This window comes from Marmota monax, unplaced genomic scaffold (genome assembly GCF_021218885.2).
Source record: "Marmota monax isolate L192 unplaced genomic scaffold, Marmota_monax_Labrador192_F-V1.1 WCK01_AAM20220418_F8-fsc00024, whole genome shotgun sequence".
Classification (NCBI taxonomy): domain Eukaryota; kingdom Metazoa; phylum Chordata; class Mammalia; order Rodentia; family Sciuridae; genus Marmota; species Marmota monax.
This window is the reverse complement of record NW_026695224.1, coordinates 33974416-33986292: the sequence shown is the minus strand read 5'-3', so window position 1 is coordinate 33986292 and position 11877 is coordinate 33974416. Positions and strand designations below refer to the sequence as shown.

General features: G+C 61.8%; 1 long non-coding RNA gene across 2 annotated transcripts; it reads right to left on the bottom strand.

Annotated features, from left to right (window-relative positions):
- Positions 1 to 4592: 4592 nt before the first annotated feature.
- LOC124086792 (uncharacterized) lies at positions 4593 to 11246 on the bottom strand. Of its 2 annotated transcripts, XR_006849921.2 has the most exons (4): positions 9963 to 11246; positions 9677 to 9870; positions 6073 to 7753; positions 4603 to 5849 (listed from the first exon to the last, which is right to left on the bottom strand). It is a non-coding gene; the product is annotated as an uncharacterized LOC124086792 (long non-coding RNA). The 2 variants fall into 2 exon arrangements; XR_006849919.2 differs by having other exon boundaries at positions 4593 to 5849; positions 6073 to 9870.
- Between the last annotated feature and the right edge of the window lie 631 nt (positions 11247 to 11877).

The window sequence follows — 11877 nt, the reverse complement described above, 5'->3', positions numbered from 1 at the left end:
GCTGTGGACGTCCCGGCTTCCCAGGACTGAGCGCAGAGCCTCAGTGAGCCGAGGGGGCAGGTCCTCATTGCAGCCCTGGACAGACCCAGGCCCACAGTCAAGCCCACGTGGGGGAAAGGGCCGCCGTTCTGGTCCTTCTCCCACAGCTGGCCCTTCCAGAACCATCCCTGGGATCATCATCCTCCCCGGTGGGAAAATGAGACCTAATCTGCAAACACGGAGTGACCACAATCATGCAAAGCCCCAGGGGTGGAAGGGGCGCGGGCACGAGGGGCGCCCGCTCCGACCACTTCCGCCCCTCCCCGTGTGCGTGAGCTCCCCAGGCCTCTCCCCTGCCTGACCCGGCCTGTTCCCTGCTCCGTCTGTTTTTCTGACAGCAGCCGGTCGCCAAGGAAACCACACAGAGCACTCGGCGGCAAGGAAGCGCATGCCCTCCGGTCTCCGCGCTCAGGCCTCCTGGCGGGACCTCAGAACCCCCAGTCCACGCACGTCCACCGCCCAGCCCAGGCCTCTCCCCGGAGGCTGGGTGCAGTGTGGAGGGGAAGGCAGGGGACGCTGACCCCACAGCCTCTTCCCTCCATGCAAGCTTCCCTGGAGGTGTGTCCCCTGCAGCCGGTGTGACAGCTGAGGCTAGCGTCCAGGAAGGACAGAGGGAACATCAGGGGCCTGTGCACAGGGCCACTCCCCATCTCACCCACCCCCCGAGGTCCAGCACGTCCTGCCTCGGGGTAGCCGAGGTGCTGGGGTGAGGGGCACTGCGCATGCTCCACACTGGGTTAGTGGGAGGGGTTGCGGCAGCTGGCTCGTCCCCAATGCCAGCAGCTCCCACTTTTTGTCTAAAATGAGGACTGTGGCTATGAGCCTATCCGTGTCTTGAGGTGACCAGGGACTGTCTCCCTTGTGTGGGTGCCAGGGCAGAGGTGTGGTCGCGGGGGCAGGACACGGGGGACACTCCTCAGAACCTCCCAGAGTGGCCGTAGCACTTTCTCTCGCTCTGCATGCCCACAGGCACTTGGCGCTGTCCGTCTTCTCTTCAGCCACTTTTCTATCCGAGACCAAGAGACACGTTGCTGCCCGGTGCCCACGGCCCGCCCCTCCAGTCCCACGCACTCGCCTTTCTATGAGAACACAGAGGCCCAGAGAAGGAATGCCACCTGCCCAAGGCGTTCCGACACTACCTGCACTCAGTGTCCTTTCCCTGGCCCCAAACAGCCAGGCGGCCAGAGTTCCCCAGGTGTGGGGCGTGGCCAGCAGCACAGACACCACCTGCTCGTCCCACGCCCCTCCTCGGACCAAGGCCCCTCCTCAGCCTTTAGCCCAGAAGGTGCTCGCCTCAGTCCCATGTAGTTCTCCAGTCTGGTCACTAGAGGGAGCCAGAGTGTCAGAGACGTGAGGACCTGGGGAGCCCCAGCAGCGGGCTCCCTCCTCTGAGCACAGGGGTCTCTGCAGGGCCATAGGGCGGGTCCTCAGGCACTGATGGGGGGCTTGGGAAAGGGACCTTGTTACCAACAGGGAGGCAGCAAGCCGGGTCTGGTGCATCCCCTGCCCACCCTGGGCACCCAGGCCTGTCACAGAGGTGCCCTGACAAGTGGCCTCCGCAGCCCTCCCTCTGGGGCCTCAGGGGCCTCTCGTGAGGCCATGGCTCTGAGCCCTGACCGCGGCCCTGACGTCTGTGAGGCCCAGGACACACAGCCGTCATGTCTTATAGATGCACAGAGGGTCTTGGTGGCTCTGCTGTGGCTCCGTGTGTTCAGCCCACGAGGCGCCTACCCTGGGCAGCGGGCAGGAGGCTGTTGTGCCTGAGGTCAGGTGTGGACTAGGGGGGCTTCTGGGTGCGGGAGGGGGCAGACCCCAGGGGGACGTGCCGAGGACAGCTCCCTGGAGAGGAAGGCAGCCTGGTCCCTGGGCCCCACTGCTGTGTCAGCCCACCCAGGAGCGTCCCTGACTCCTGGGAGCCCGCGGCACTTGGCTGGGTCTGCGGGGCTTGCTGTGCCTCACGGGCCAGGGTCTGCGGGTGGCAGGAACGTGGTTCCCCAGCCCCTGGGCACGGATCAGGCCGCTCTGTGGCGGGCATGGGGCACATCTAAGAAGATGTACTGGAGTGAGCTCAGGAGACAGGGGAGGGCAGGACGTTGACAGAGGTGGGGCCCAGGAGGGAGTGGAGGGCCAAGGGGCTCACCAGGGGTCAGCGCTCACAGTGGGCCAGAGTGTGGGCACCTGGGAGGGCTGCTGGAGGTGGGCGTCCGGGCCGCAGCGGGGGCCCCTCTGGTCCAGTTCCAGCCGCTGTGGAGTCGTCGGAGACACGCCCTGAGCCACACAGGCCACTTGGCCACGCCTGGAAACCTCCTTGGAGAGCTATGCGTCCCCCTCTCCCACAGCCGTGAGGTTCCACCTGGAGCAACCATCGTCCCACAGGAGCAGCTGTGTCCTAGAGCACAGGTGACGGTGACGCGCAGGACATCTCCAGTTCTACGGGACAGTGCAGCCTGAGGGCTTCTTGACCCCACATGTGTCTGAATTGGGGACAGCCACACTGGTGCTTCCAGCTGGGAAGGCTCTCGTCCCCGCCGTCCTTCACAAGACCCTTGGGCACTGCGGACCAACGTGATACCGTTACTCCTGTCCTTGGAGGGAACCCCGGCACAGAGACCCAGACCACGGTCTTCCCACTCTCCCCTGCATGTCCGCCTGCCGCCTGACCTGGGGTCAAGTCCGGTGGGTGGCACGTCCTCATGGCGAGACGTGGTGCCCGCACTGAGCCTTGCTGCTCCTTGGGGTGAAGGGGGTGGGATTCAGGGCAGCTCCGCCTCCCTCTGAAAGCGGCACTGCTGGCCACGGCTCTGGTAGAGAAACCAGAGCTATTTCTGCAGATGCCAAGGCCAAGGCTCCCTCAGAAAGGCCATCGCCTGACTGCAAAACCACACCCCGATTCCTCCTGCAGCACCACTGCCCCTGAACAGGACCGAAGGGTGATTGGGAAGGTGGTCAGAGGCCGGCACCACTATCCCTGGCCTCTCACAGTCAGGGGCAGGCACTGGAGTGGAAAAACCCCTCACCAGCCCTCTACACCCCAGCACACCTGAGGACTTGGTGACCTCCTGCTGCACCAACTCTGCCCCACTGCTCCCTGTCAACTCTTGAGTTTGAGACTATACCCAGCTGGTTTAGCAAGTCTGTGTCTGTATAATGATGATGTGGTGATGATGGAGATGTGAGGTGGAGATTATGGTGATGATGGTGGAGATGGCGATGGTGGAGATGGCGATGGTGGAGATGGTGATGGTGATGATGGTGATGATGGTGATGATAGTGATGGTGGTGATGGTGGTGATTATGGTGATGATGGTGGAGATGGCGATGGTGGAGATGGCGATGGTGATGATGGTGATGATGGTGATGGTGGTGATTATGGTGATGATGGTAGTGATAATGGTGATGGTGGTGATAATAGAGATTATGGTGATGATGGTGTTGATGGTAATGATGGAGACAGTGATGGTGAAAATGGTGGAGGTTATGGTTATGGTGATGACGGTGGAGATTATGGTGATGATGGTGGAGATGGCGATGGTGATGATGGTGATGATAGTGATGGTGGTGATGGTGATGATGGTGATGGTGGAGATTATGGTGATGATGGTAGTGATATGGTGATGGTGGTGATAATAGAGATTATGGTGATGATGGTGTTGATGGTAATGATGGAGACGGTGATGGTGAAAATGGTGGAGGTTATGGTTATGGTGATGACGGTGGAGATTATGGTGATGATGGAGACGGTGATGATGGTGTTGATGGTGATGATGCTGTTGATGGTGATGATGGTGGTGATTTTGATGATGATGGTCATGGTCATGGTGATGATGGTGACAATGGTGGCAATGGTGATGCTGGTCATGTTGATGGTGACTAAGGTGATGGTGATGGTCTGAATCATGAGACCACCCACTGCTGCCGCTCGTGACACCAGCACTGACTCTGCTTCTGCATCTCATCTACTCTCCTCGCCACCCAAGGCCTTTGGCTGAGGGACGTGCACTTCTAAACCCCGAGCTCTGGCTGGCCACGTTCTCCTCCTCACAGCTGCACCCAGGGCACAAGCTGGGAATTGGGCATCTTCCCACCTGACCCAGCACAGTGCCCAGGGCACGGCAGGGGTGACCCGCCCTCTAATGGACTCGCCTTCTGTGTTCTACAGCAGACCCAGAACCAGAGGGTCTCTCCAGGAACCTGTGAGGGTACCAGTCCACAGGACGAGGGCCCGAGGGCCACAGTGCTAAGTGGTGGACTGCAGTCCCGCAGCTCGGCCGAGCCCCAGTGCCTTTCCCAGCAGAGCCCTGGGGGGTTCCGGGGGCCCTGGGTGCCTGCTCAGGGCTTCCTTCTGTGGCGCTGTCCCTGCTGTCCTGTGCACGGCTGGCCTACAGATTGTTGTGCCCCAGCCCTGGAAGGAAGCCCCTGATCGAGGCTATTGTCCTCCTGCCATGTCCTCTGCGCTGGGGCTGCCACATAGGTGTGCCACAGAAACTTGAGAAATGAGTCTCAGTGAGGTCCCCTTTCAGGTTACCTGACAAGGGTAACGCAGCTTCTAGACACTCTGAACCCAGAGCCAGAAATAACTCGGGCGACAAGAAATGGGTTCTGCAGGTTTAAGGAAGAGAAAGCCACACGGCGTCATTTCTGTCATCAGTAGAGATGACATAACACCCCTCCAGGCCCCCTGTGGGTCTCACTGACAGTGACAGGATTCCCTCGGGGACTCTGTGCAGCATCAGGATGGAGACGAGCTGTGGGGGGGGGCACGTCACAGACACCTGCTCCCACACCCGCGTGCGCCCTGCTTGGCTCTGCTCCTGGGGGCTCTGGGCACAGTCACCACACTCCCCTGGGCCCTGGCAAGCTCGGCTGCAGCTTCCCTGGGCACCTCTGCAGCACCAGCCGTGACCCTGTGCCCAGAACCAGGCTCGGACCACCACTGTGCCAGGGAAGCTCCCTGCAGCCCGGCATCATGGCCACATCAGAAGTAGTGGGACAGCGCAGGTCCAGGGTGCTCTGCAGGGGCCCAGGGCCAAACCCGGCCACAGGGCACAGTGGGCATAGTGGGCACTCTGGGACATCATGGACACTCTGGGGCACTGTGGGCACTCTGGGGCACTCTGGGACATCATGGGCACTCTGGGGCACTCTGAGCACTGAGGGCACTCTGGGACACTCGGGGACATCATGGACACTCTGGGGCACTCTGGGCACAGTAGGCACAGTGGGCACTCTGGGCACTCTGGGACATCATGGACACTCTGGGGCACTCTGGGCACTCTGGGCACTGTGGGGCACTCTGGGACACTCTGGGACATCATGGGCACTCTGGGCGCTGTGGGCACTCTGGGACATCATGGGCACTCTGGGGCACTGTAGGCACTGTGGGCACTCTGGGACACTCTGGGACATCATGGGCACTCTGGGCGCTGTGGGCACTCTGGGACACTCTGGGACATCATGGACACTCTGGGGCACTCTGGGACATCATGGGCACTCTGGGGCACTGTAGGCACTGTGGGCACTCTGGGACATCATGGACACTCTGGAGCACTCTGGGCACTGTGGGCACTGTGGGGCACTCTGGGACATCATGGGCACTCTGGGGCACTCTGGGCACTGCAGGGTCCCATGGCAGCAGCCAGAGCCCCCGGGAAAGGGCGCTGTGCGTGTGGTGCTTGGCACAGGCCCCGGCGGCACCAGCGGCCCTCCGCAGCCCTCCTGCCACCCAGCTCAGCTCTGCGGCCTGGGTGGAGTTTCCTGGACCCACAGCAACCTTGCGGCTGGGCTCCTGGTTTTGATGTGCTGCTCTCCACCTGTGAAAGAGGAAATGGTCGAGACCTCAGAGCAGGGAGTGTCCTTGGCTTTGTTTTCTTCCTGCTCAGGAGTCTACGAAGGCACCGTCCATCAGAGCCTCCCGGCCATCCCAGGAAGGAGACTGGGTCACCCGGGGCAGAGCAGACCCAGGGTGGGGCGCCAGCAGGCGTGACTGCCGTCTCTGTGTTCATTGCGGCCTCAGCCCCTAACCACGTGCCTCACCTGTGTGACCACGCTGGTCCTGGAGGGCGTGGTGTGGCCCCCGTGACAGACGAGCCCCCAGACTCGGGAGCCTACCTTGCTGGGTGAATGGTGAGGCCAAGGCCCCTGACGGCCACCATGAGGGATCCCACTGCATGTCCCACACCAGCTGGGCACCGCAGCCCTGCGTCTCTGTCCTCAGGAAGTCCCCGGCCAGCGAGGTGAGCCCCAGACACCCAGGCCGGCCCCTCCCAGGCACGGCCAGAGGCTGCTGCTACAGCCAGTGCCCCTCCACCACCGCTTGCCCTGTCACCTTGGGTGGTGACTGTCCCTATCTGTGCTCATGTCCCCTTGTGTAAAGGGGGTTCCAGAGCCAAACAATGGGGTGCACGAGAACTGGGGCTCCAGATTTAGACCACCAGGTTCAAATCTAGGCTCTGGTGCTTCTCACTGAGTGCCCGTGACCAGGTGACTCAACCTCTCTGTGCCTCAGTTTCCCCATCTGCAAAATGAGTACAATAATCACCCAGAACAGGTTGTGAGGAGGGTTGGGGGCTCGGTTGCCATGAGGAGACCGAGCACCAGCCACAGTTCATTTACATAAGGCAAAGGGTTCAGACCCCTGCAGAGGTCTGTACCCTCCAGTTCCAATGACCCCAGCTGCATGTGATGCAGAGTTTGCTCCACAGGGACCCCCTGGAGTCATGGACACAGCTGGGCCACTTTGCATAGGGCAGTACACGGCGGGGCTCAATGAAGAGCAGGGAGCAGGCCCTTGACCGAGCCCTGTCCTTACTCAGGACACAAGCCCAGTCACCCTCTTGGGAAGGCAGGTGAAATGCGGGTGAGCCTGAAGACGCAAGAGACGCCACCACGACGAAACGCAGGGGTCAGGGGCGGAAACCCTGAGCAGGCGCCGCTGTGCTGCCGAGGCCGCGGCTTGAAGTTCTGCCATCGAAGTCCTGTGGGGTGGGGGACGGGAAAACCTGAAGAAATATCTGGGAGTGTCCAAACGGGACCAGGGAGAACCTCACCCGAGATCTGAGGAGCTCAGCAGACGCCGAGCAGGAGGCCGTGGCGGAGCTCCGGGCACACCCAGCGGACCACGGCCGGCGCGGGACGGAAGTCCTGGGACTCAGGGACAACGCGAGGCTCCAGGAGACCCAGTGTCCGTCCTGGAGGGTGTCACACCTGAAGCAGGGGCAGCCACTCCAGGGCAGGCGGTGAGAGAACCAGCAAGTCCCGGGAGGAGGGACCCTGGGTGGCCAACAACGGGGAGCGTGCTGTGCTGGCGTCCCTCGTCCCCTCGTCCCCTCGTCCCCTCGTCCCCTCGCAGAAGGCAGACGGCAAAGGACAATTGAGGCAAATAGAAAAGGCCGGGCAGGTGGCAGCTGTGAACTCGGCTCAACAATAAGGGGACGAAAGGATCGAACGTCACCAAAGAGGAGGGATGAGGATCCCGTCAGCCTGTGGGGACGCGGGGAGCACCCCGTGCCCAGCGAGGACTTCGAACACTGAGAACTAACCATCCGTGAGAATTAGAATTCCAAAGAAGACTGAGCGCATGGGGTGATGAGGGGTGATGAGGACACAGGGACACCCGGCTGCCTCCCGCGGCGTCTCCCTCCAGCTCGTGTGACCAGACGGGGCACAGCCAGGTACCCAGGACGATGCCTGCCCTCAGGTCCATAACCCAGGTCACCTGCAGAATGCCATATTCACAAGCTCTAGGAGGACAGCGCGACCCTTCAGGGGGCCAGGGCCGGGACAAAGGACAGGTGACCCCACCGCAGCGGTGGTGCTGTGCAAAGGCTTCCCCCCGGTGTCCCGTGACTTGACTCCTGATGGCCTGGAGCTGGAGGCAACAGGAACGGGCTGATGAGCCCACCCTGCGGGTCCAGCACCACGTCGCGACCAACCAGAGCAGCTGACCACTGCCGTCTTCGTCCTTCCTGCTGCTGTGACAAATGCCTTCAGCTGACCTCAGCCCACTCCCCAGCACTGTGGGGAGAACTGGGCAGCAGCCCTGTCCAGGAGCCTGGCTCTGCCTCAGAGCCGGCCTCTTGCTGGGTCCCCGCAGGCCAGAAGGTGTCCCGAGGCACCGACTCCCCACCTGTAGCCCCTCGAGGCCTTCACTGACACTGATGCCATCCCTGACTGATGGCCCCTGCTGTGTACTGCCCCAACTCAGCACCATCCCCAGCCCTGACCGCTCCCCGGGAGGTCACGCTCCAACCTCGGAAAGTGGGCAGACGGCTCCGGCCGCAGCACGCTCCTGCGTCCATGCAGGGTGTTAGGAGGGGAAATGGCCGGGCTGGGACCTGGTCGGCCCACCAGTGTGACGGGACTGTCTGGTGGTCACTGTCAGCAGGCGGGCGTGGCCAGGAGGTGGTCCCTGGAGGGACACAGCTGCCCTTTGGCCCCTTCCCTCTTCTTCCTCCTGCCACAGTTGGGGCCCACTCCTCCCCACGCCCCTTGGCCATGATGTGAACCGTGAGCCCCAAGTAAACTGTCCCTCCTCCAAGTTATTCTGGTCAGGTATTCGTGTCACAGGGACAAAGCTCACACACAAGCTACATCACAGGTGCATCTTGAAACCTCTGTGCTCCGCGAGGGGCCGCGCTCCCCCACCGGGCAAAAAATAGAGAGTTTTCAAAGTACAAACTGTGACATTCCACTTGTGCACGGTTCTAGAGGTCACTAACGAACAGTGACCGCAGATCAGTGCCTGCCAGGGCCAGCGGGCACCGCGAGGAAGAGCCGTGGGGGCCACAGGGCCGAGCAGCTCTCGGGCGGGTGACCTTCACGTCCTGAGTGCTCCTGCTGGTGGGTTCCGGGTGTCACCGCCTGTCGGGTGCCTGTGAGCACCGTGCACACCCACCCTGCCCCCGTAACGCTGGCACGCGAGGGCAGCCCTGCAGTGATACGGCAGCTGGGCGTTGGGGAGCCAGGGGGCGGCTGCACAAGTGGTCATCGTACGTGAGAGAAGGGGGTCAAAGCTGCAGGGAACGAAGGCTGGTTCTGCAGTAGCCCAGCTGTGGGCTGAGGCACAAGGAATCCCCTGAGCCTCACCTTCTCATCTGTAAAGTGGGCCTGATGCCCACACAGAGCTCAGAGGCCGCGAGCACGGAATTGGAATAACACGCAGAGCAGGTTTGTCGGGCCCAGAGTGCAGCCCACAGGCCCTGAAGGTGGCCTTCATTCCCAAGCCCAGCTCCTTAGCTGAGAGACTTAGAAACTGTGAATCAGAGAGGTTGAGAGACTTGCATGAGGTCACAGAGTCAGTGCCAAGTCTGCATCTAGCCAAGAAAAGCTACCTTTAGGGCCACTCACTGCTAACACTCTTCTTAGATGCCTGAAGCAGTTTATGCAAATAGTGGCCAGGCTGCCCCACAGGGACCAGGTCCTCACTCTGCCCAGCAAGGAAGCCTGGCCTAGCACCCAGACATTTTTAACAGGGTGGAGATGGGTGCTTTGCATAGCCTGTCCTTTCTCAGCGGAGCTCCAAGGTCAGACTTCTTTGTTTAGACAAGCAGCATGGCACAGGCTCCAACTCCACTGTCACAGCCCTGTCCCCAAATGGGTCCTGAAAAACACTGTCCTAGAAACACCTCCGTCTGCTCACCTGGATTCTACGGAAGGCCCCTCGGTCCAGGGTCCGTGGTGGCGCCAGCACAGGGCGGCAGGTGCAGGTCCACTACCTGGAGAAGCCAGGCAGCTCCGCGTCTGCCCCTCTGGCTCCGGGCCGTGGCTCCTTGATTCGGGTGGTTTTTTGCCGAGGGATCAGGAGGTTCACAGGTGTGGTGGCGAGGGACAGAGCTGGACAGGGATAAACAGGGGTCACGTGGACAGGAGGACCCATGGCCGGCATCTGAGCCCTCCCCCGCCCCCGCTCTCTCCTCCCAACACACCCTGAACTTGACTGCAGACCACTCTCTCCCCCGGCTGCCCATGGCTCTCGCTGACCCACGAGATTCTCCTCCCTCAGTTGATCCTGCCTCCCGTTGGAAGCACACGGCTGGAAATGGCCGTCCCCCTCCAGGAAGCGGCGACTTCTCAGTAGGCAGCAGGAACCGGAGCTGAAGGCAGCGCTGGACGAGCTGGCTCCTCTGTCTCCCCCACGGAGGGGCTCTGCCACCCAGGGAGAGGGGAGCTTGCCGGGCACGCGACTGCCGACCGCCCCGCAGTCTCAGAGGCATGCACGCGTGTGTGTGCGTGTGTGCACGTGTGTGCGTGTGTGTGTGTGTGCGTGCACGCATGGGTGTGCATTAGGTGTGTTCGCACGCTGCTGTTCCATGAGCTTGTGAAGCACTTTGGGTGAAAAGCCTCAAAACAGCAACTACGAGCATGGATTCTTTTTAAACAGTGCCCCTTGGTGCCCAGGCTTTAGCCGCGCCCCCTGGTCCCCGCAGCCTGGATGCTGCTCTGCGGCCAGCTGCCCACGGGACACACCTGTGCTTCTGTGGGCTTTGCCTCCATTTCCCCAGGGGCCCAAGCACAGCTGGACGGTCTTGTTGACCCTCGTCTGAGGTTGGGACAAAAAATGGGAACAAGAAAGTGACGCTGGGCACAGGTGGGCCGCGGTGGTGTGCACTGCGGGGACTCGGGCATCGTCTTTCCACCCTTCCCTTAGAAACAGGGACACCAGGCCCCGAGGACCCACGGAGGGACAGAGCCGACTACGCAGCCCCCTGCAGATGCGACTCACTGGGGCTCCGAAGCCCCGTGTCCAGCAGACGTTGCTCCCCGTCTGCAGGCCACAGACGCACCCTCCCGCAGCCTGGGCAGGGCTCCCGGCCGTCCTCTGGTCTCTCTGGGCAGAGTCTCACTCCTGTGTAAAACCAGCTCACACATGAGTTTCAGGAACAAATACCTGTCACCTCCTTCATGGTGAGAAAAGGAAACGGCGGGGAGTTTCCTCCTTTCTGGCCAGCCAGGGCTGGGTGCCTGCAGAGGGGTGCAGGGGACAGCTGGGGAGGCCAGGAGGACGGTCCCAGGCATTCTCCATTCCATGCCGTTCCCTCCCTGGCCTGGGCGCTAGTCCACGCACTGTCCACGGTCACTTCCGATGCACACGCTTCTGAACTTGGTCTTGAAGTGCAACATGGAACAGAAAGCGCACAGATCCTCTGGGGAAATGGCCCAAAGGACCAGCAAGCTTCCTCTCCAAGCACCTCGCGGTGCCGGGTGGAGGACTGGAGCCCTGTCAGCCCCACGAGCCCCTCGGGTCCCTCCCCCACCCTTCCCAGGCCCCCAAGTTTCCCTGCCCCTCAGTCCAGCGTGAACGGACCCGTGCTGCCGGCTCCTCCACACACCTTCTTTCACTGCGTGCTCTCTGGTCTCTCAATACGCACGTGCAGTTAGGTGGCATGAACGGCCGTGTCTGCAGGTGCAAAGGGACTGTGGCAACAGCACCAGCCTCCACGCGGCCCCCGCCAGGACTGGGCCTCTGCCTAGGACGCTGCACCAGGGCCGTCCGGCTTTCTCTCTCCTTCTCTCTGACTCGTGGCTTTGTCTTTCAAATCCTTCTGTACTCTCTGCACACCCAGCTGCCCACTCAACTGCCTGCGGTGATGGCCATGCCCACCACACGTCCCGAGTCCTCGGTGAGCCAGGGAGAATGTCTTGGGGACAGAATCCGCAGTCACAGTGGTGGCCCACACGTGTGTTCTCAGGTTAGGGTTTTAGTAACGTCCACCCCAATGATGCCCCGCTCAGCTTGTCCTGTGGCCCAGAGGCAGGACAGGTCCTGGGGCTCCCAGGAAGGTGGGAAGGAGGAGGGAGAAGGCGCTGGGGAGGGGCCGTGACCAGCCAGCAGGGGGCGCT